Source organism: Anomaloglossus baeobatrachus, chromosome 3 (genome assembly GCF_048569485.1).
Source record: "Anomaloglossus baeobatrachus isolate aAnoBae1 chromosome 3, aAnoBae1.hap1, whole genome shotgun sequence".
NCBI classification, from domain to species: Eukaryota; Metazoa; Chordata; class Amphibia; order Anura; family Aromobatidae; genus Anomaloglossus; species Anomaloglossus baeobatrachus.
The window spans coordinates 110,532,041-110,538,040 of record NC_134355.1 but is presented as its reverse complement, the minus strand read 5'-3'; positions in this window follow the sequence as shown (position 1 = coordinate 110,538,040).

Sequence of the window (6,000 nt, the reverse complement as noted above, 5' to 3'; positions counted from 1 at the left end):
AAGTGGAGCATAAGAGGAGAAAAAGTGGAGAAAAAGTGGAGAAAAAAGTGGAGAAAAAGTGGAGAAAAAGTGGAGAAAAAGTGGAGAAAAAGTGGAGATTAAGAGGAGAAAAAGTGGAGAAAAAGTGGAGAAAAAGTGGAGCATAAGAGGAGAAAAAGTGGAGAAAAAAGTGGAGAAAACGTGGAGAAAACGTGGAGAAAAAGTGGAGAAAAAGTGGAGAAAAAGTGGAGAAAAAGTGGAGCATAAGAGGAGAAAAAGTGGAGAAAAAAGTGGAGAAAACGTGGAGAAAACGTGGAGAAAAAGTGGAGAAAAAGTGGAGAAAAAGTGGAGAAAAAGTGGAGATTAAGAGGAGAAAAAGTGGAGAAAAAGTGGAGAAAAAGTGGAGCATAAGAGGAGAAAAAGTGGAGAAAAAGTGGAGAAAAAGTGGAGAAAAAGTGGAGCATAAGAGGAGAAAAAGTGGAGAAAAAAGTGGAGAAAAAGTGGAGAAAAAGTGGAGCATAAGAGGAGAAAAAGTGGAGAAAAAAGTGGAGAAAAAGTGGAGTAAAAGTGGAGAAAAAATGGAGAAAAAGTGGAGAAAAAGTGGAGATTAAGAGGAGAAAAAGTGGAGAAAAAGTGGAGAAAAAGTGGAGCATAAGAGGAGAAAAAGTGGAGAAAAAAGTGGAGAAAACGTGGAGAAAACGTGGAGGAAAAAGTGGAGAAAAAGTGGAGAAAAAGTGGAGAAAAAGTGGAGAAAAAGTGGAGCATAAGAGGAGAAAAAGTGGAGAAAAAAGTGGAGAAAACGTGGAGAAAAAGTGGAGCATAAGAGGAGAAAAAGTGGAGATTAAGAGGAGAAAAAGTGGAGAAAAAGTGGAGAAAAAGTGGAGAAAAAGTGGAGAAAAAGTGGAGAAAAAGTGGAGAAAAAGTGGAGCATAAGAGGAGAAAAAGTGGAGAAAAAGTGGAGAAAAAAGTGGAGAAAAAGTGGAGAAAAAGTGGAGAAAAAGTGGAGAAAAAGTGGAGAAAAAGTGGAGAAAAAGTGGAGAAAAAGTGGAGAAAAAGTGGAGCATAAGAGGAGAAAAAGTGGAGAAAAAAGTGGAGAAAACGTGGAGAAAACGTGGAGAAAAAGTGGAGAAAAAGTGGAGAAAAAGTGGAGAAAAAGTGGAGCATAAGAGGAGAAAAAGTGGAGAAAAAAGTGGAGAAAACGTGGAGAAAACGTGGAGAAAAAGTGGAGAAAAAGTGGAGAAAAAGTGGAGAAAAAGTGGAGCATAAGAGGAGAAAAAGTGGAGAAAAAAGTGGAGAAAACGTGGAGAAAAAGTGGAGAAAAAGTGGAGAAAAAGTGGAGCATAAGAGGAGAAAAAGTGGAGATTAAGAGGAGAAAAAGTGGAGAAAAAGTGGAGAAAAAGTGGAGAAAAAGTGGAGAAAAAGTGGAGAAAAAGTGGAGAAAAAGTGGAGCATAAGAGGAGAAAAAGTGGAGAAAAAAGTGGAGAAAAAGTGGAGAAAAAGTGGAGAAAAAGTGGAGATTAAGAGGAGAAAAAGTGGAGCATAAGAGGAGAAAAAGTGGAGAAAAAAGTGGAGAAAAAGTGGAGAAAGTGGAGAAAAAAATGGAGAAAAAGTGGAGAAAAAGTGGAGAAAAAGTGGAGAATAAGAGGAGAAAAAGTGGAGAAAAAGTGGAGAAAAAGTGGAGAATAAGAGGAGAAAAAGTGGAGAATAAGTGGAGAAAAAAATGGAGAAAAAGTGGAGAAAAAGTGGAGAAAAAAATGGAGAAAAAGTGGAACACCCTTTGGTACCTTTCATGTGGCACTAAGGGGTGCTTAGCTTTGTATTTAGCCAAAAAAATGAAAAAAAAAATGACATAGGGTTCCCCCTAGTTTTGTAGCCAGCTAGGGTAAAGCAGACGGCTGCAGCCTGCAGACCACAGCTGGCAACCTCACCTTGGCTGGTAATCCAAAACTGAGGGCACCCCACGCTGTTATTTTAAATTAAATAAATAATTAAAAAAAAAAACCACGTAGGGGTCCCCCAAAATTGGATCACCAGCCAAGGTAAAGCAGACAGCTGGGGCCTGATATTCTCAGACTAGGGAGGTCCATGGTTATTGGAATCTCCCCAGCCTAAAAATAGCAGGCCGCAGCCGCCCCAGAAGTGGCGCATCCATTAGATGCGCCAATCCTGGTGCTTCGCCCCAGCTCATCCCGCGCCCTGGTGCGGTGGCAAACGGGGTAATATTTGGGGTTAATACCAGATGTGTAATGTCACCTGGCATCAAGCCCTGGGGTTGGTGAGGTCAGGCGTCTATCAGATACCCGACATCACCAACCCAGTCAGTAATAAAAAAAAATACACGACAAACACATTTTTATTTGAAAAAACACTCCCCAAAACATTCCCTCTTTAACCAATTTATTAGATTGAAAAACAAATCCAGGTCTGGTGTAATCCAAGGGGTTGCCATGACGATGCACACTGTCCCAGTCAATGAAGAGCAGGATGTTCCCCATTGGCTGGGAGAGCAGTGCAGTGACCTGAGCTAACATCAATGGGTCAGCCCAGGTCACTGCAGGGCATGAGAAGTGCTGCTGTCAGTGAGGTACATTACCTGCGCTGATCTCCAGCACACTGACAGCACCTGTCACTGAGGTCAATGACCGGCGCCTTCACATCAAGTATCGCGAGAGGTCCGTGACGTCACCGCCAGTGTCAGTCTCGGGTCGGAAGCGAGAGGTGATGTGACAAGCGGCGGCCATGGAGGACAGTGACAGCGCTGAGGTCGGGATGGCGGGACTTCATCACCGCAGGTAAGCCGAGCGAGCGAGCGAGCGAGCGAGCGGGCGGGCGGGCGGGCGGGCGGGGGGGGGGGGTGGATGTGTGTGTGTGTGTGTGTTTGTGTATGTGTATGTATGTGTACATGCCGCGGGCAGGAGGGGGTGGAGCGAGCTGAGCGGGAAAGTGTGGGCTTCCTGCACGTAACTAAGATAAACATCGGGTTACTAACCAAAGCGCTTTGCTTGGATACCCGATGTTTATCTTGGTTACCAGCTTGTGGCAGGCTGCCAGCGATGGCTCCTGCTCACTGTAGCTGTAAAAAGCCCTGCTTTTTGCTGCTAGAACCGTTCTCGAACGTATCTAGAACTATCGAGCTTTTAGCAAAAAGCTCGAGTTCTAGTTCGATCTCGAACAGCCCAAAAATCACTCGAGCCGCGAACTGGAGAACCACGAACCACGAACCGCGCTCAACTCTAATAAGGACAGGCAAGTAAAAACACAAAACTCTGACACACTGCATACACATTGGAATAGACAAAGAGAGACTCAGAAGAAAAACAAGAGCAGGATGGTAACAACAAAAAGGCAACAAGGGTTAACTCCACAACCACACACAGCAACAGGTATCACACCAGATAGTATGGATCACCACACCTCCCCAGCCCAACTAAGAAAAACTATAGCTGGCATAGGTGGAAGGCTGTAGCCATCATATATAGGGAGGAGCAGATGTGATTGGTTCCCCCTCAGCAGGGGATTAAAGGAGACTAACAAACAGACTAGTAGAGATTAACTCCTGATAGCCTACCTCTGAATTAGCACTCAGCAGGTCGATGCCCAAATCTGCCTGTGTAGACCACAGACACTAGAGACGTCATCATCAAGCAGAGTGTCAGAATCTTTAGTCCGAAACAGAACCATGACAGTTGGCAAAGTTTGTGAAAATCTTCATGTGACAACACTATATGGGGTACACCTCTCCATGTAAGAAAAGATAGTGGTACATAGTATTTTAGTATTTCCCCATAACGCAAACCTATCTCTGTAGCATCAAACTATTGAAGTATATACATGTATGAGTGTGTGTGTGGGGGGGAGGCAGCATGCAGCCTCAAGTATAAATAGGGTTGTTTATTTTCCAGTTCCAAGCAGTAAATAATATACTAGTCTAGGTAAGGCAGAATACTTGTATTATTCAGTATATGATGGACACCTATCCTGTAAAGGCCCTGTCACACACAGAGATAAATCTTTGGCAGATCTGTGGTTGCAGTGAAATCATGGACATATTGTTCCAGTTGTACACAGCCACAAACCTGGCACTGATTGTCCACAATTTCACTGCAACCACAGATCTGCCGCAGATTTATCTCTGTGTGTGACAGGGCCTTAAGACTCAGATCTCTATGGACAATTTAGTCACTATAGTATCCATTTGCAAATGCTATAGAGTTAAAGGCAGAAAAAATAGAACAGGTGTAGCAGATATTGATTTCTGCACATATGGTTTTCTGTGACAACAGGTGTTCTTAGTTCACCATATATTGTGCAAGCCCACATGAGTGCAGACAATACTGCAATTTAGTTAGACTTCCATCCTTTGTTGTTATTAAATGCTGATTATAAGGTATTCATCAGTCTGTCTTTTAGTATGTGCCTGTTGATCTCACGGTGGTTTCCATATTTTAACCTCAATAGTCAATGTCAGGTTGGGATAGTGCATTTAAAAAACCAAGGATAAATAGATAAAGATACATAAGTATGAGACAGTTTTGTATAAAATAGATAGATAGAGCAATAGATAAATGTGAGATGAGATGATAGATATACAGTGTGTCCACCCATATCCTGTCCACTGCTATTAACTTGAGAATGGCGGCAGCTATGGGCATATAAGTGGTGTCTAGGTATAGTAAAGTAGCCATGCGCTACACAATGAAACCACCTATAGCGCCACCTATTGGAAAACAACGGAGTTAGCATTTTTATTTCGAAAACGGAACGAGATAAAGAAAAAAAAAGGGAATTACAAAGTTTTAGGGCATCATCAATTCAATACGAATCGACACCTTGCAAACAGAAATGCTATGATTAGAACGTGTAAAACTAACAAGGCTGCGGACGTGAAGCGATACCTCATGGAGACCTTCCTACAAGTCATTGGGTATGGTGGCTGTGTGGAGTGCCCTCCACGCTCACCTGACCAGACCCCATTGGACTTCTTTCTGTGAGGTCACATCAAACAGCAGGTGTATGGGACCCCTCCACCAACATTGCAGGACCTACAATGACGTATCACAGATGCTTGTGCAAATGTCTCACCTACCATATTGCACAATGTGCAGCAAGATACAGTATGCTGTCCAGAGTCCAGATGTGCATTGCAGCTGACGGTGGACACTTTGAGCATCAAAGTTAAATGAGCACCATATGCATGACCAGCATTCAATGTTTTGGGGGATCATGGGTTTCATATCATAGCATTTCTGTATGCAAGGTGTCGATTCAAATTGAATTGATGATGCCCTACAACTTTGTGATTCACTTTCTTTGTCTATCTCGTTCTGGTTTCAAGATAAAAATGCTAACTCTGTTGTTATCCACCAGGTGGCGCTATTGGTGGTTTCATTGCGTAGTAGCGCATGGCTACTTTACTATACCTAGACACCACTTCTATGCCTATAGCTGCCGCTGTTCTCAAGTTAATGGCAGTGGACAGGATATGGGTGCACACACTATATAATGATAGATAGAAATATTGTAATGAGTAATGACATATTTTGATATGATAGAATGATAGGCATGATATAGATTGATAAATATATATATATATGAGACAATTCAAAATAAGATAAATATGAGATAATTAGGAATTAGATAAATAGTCTGAGTAGACCCTTTGGACCAAATGAGTTAATCAACAGGAAATGAGTGCTGCGGTTGTGCTCACTTCCTGTTGATTTCCTGCTGGACACAAATTCAGTTCAAGTGTATTGTATTGCAAGAAACCTGCACCGTAATAATTAAAATTGCTGCCGGCCTATTAGAGGCTGACAGCTGATGTTGGTGTGGTGCCCCTGAGGCTCAGGTCGCCACAGGGTACTGCACCTCAATTAAGGTGCGGTATTCATCTCAGGTAAGGGGGGGTTAATTACCGATGTTCCACATTCACACTCTACATACAGCTTAGCCTTCACACAGGGTGGGATGGCTCAGGGTAGGCAGGGGGGTGGCCATCGTGATCATGGCACTTCCCCGGTC